Here is a 940-nt window from a genome sequence, read left to right on the forward strand (position 1 = left end):
GCCGCTGCTTCCCCGGCGCTAGAGCGCGCGCCCGAGCCCCAGCCGCAGCGCTGCCGGGGCGGAGCAAGAGGCGGGGGCGGAGCCTCGATATAACACCGCCCCCTTCGCCGTCGCCTAGCGACCGGTCGCGCGCGCTCCCGAGAAGCCCGGCGCCGCGGGAAGCCTCTGAGCTTAAACAGGCACCGCGTCCGCCCGGCAACACCCAACTCCAGACGTTGTGTTCTGCGCGTGCGCGCTTCTGGCCTCAGGCCGAGCTACGTCAGAGTCCCGCGTTCGAATTTGGCTGAGGGGCCTTGCCAAATTCCAGGGTTTAGCCTGAGGTCCGGGGAGGAGGACTTGTGTGCTGTGCAAGGGGCTACCGTGGCGTGAGGGCCTCCAGTCAATGCCACCCAGTCTGTCAGCGTTCAAGAGTTTTCATTTTATTTTGTTTAAATGTCACGACATGAACCTTTAAGGCAACGAGGGACTCAAGGCCTCTGCCTGAAGTTACGCAACACGTCGAAGCTTCCACCATCTGGACATAAAAGCGCCCAGACAACACGCTAGCCCGGTCCACGCCCGATGACATCGCCCGGGTCTTGCCCACCTTCCCTCTAGCCCCGCCCTTCTTCCGTGTTCGTGTTCTACTGAAGCCCAGCTCTTCCCACGCCCTGACAGAGGGTCGAGGGCGCCTGGAAAACCTGGAGCGCGGAGCCTGTAGACATAGGCGGGTGACCCAGGAACACCTCATAGCAACAGCCATCGGGGGAGTCTGGGCGGAAGCGTAAATTCATTTTAGCCAGTCAGGTCTCATTCCTGCACCCCATGGTGCCCACTCTGGGCCAATAAAAAGGTGTCTCATCTCACATAGTGCCGCTTCTTCAGCCAATAGGGATAAAGCCCAGTCCTAGACTCAGCACTCCTTCCGGAGCCTGGCCCGGCTGGGCGTTTGCAATTGAGC

The sequence above is a fragment of the Nannospalax galili genome, unplaced genomic scaffold (genome assembly GCF_000622305.1).
Source record: "Nannospalax galili isolate Female #2095 unplaced genomic scaffold, S.galili_v1.0 scaffold528, whole genome shotgun sequence".
Classification (NCBI taxonomy): domain Eukaryota; kingdom Metazoa; phylum Chordata; class Mammalia; order Rodentia; family Spalacidae; genus Nannospalax; species Nannospalax galili.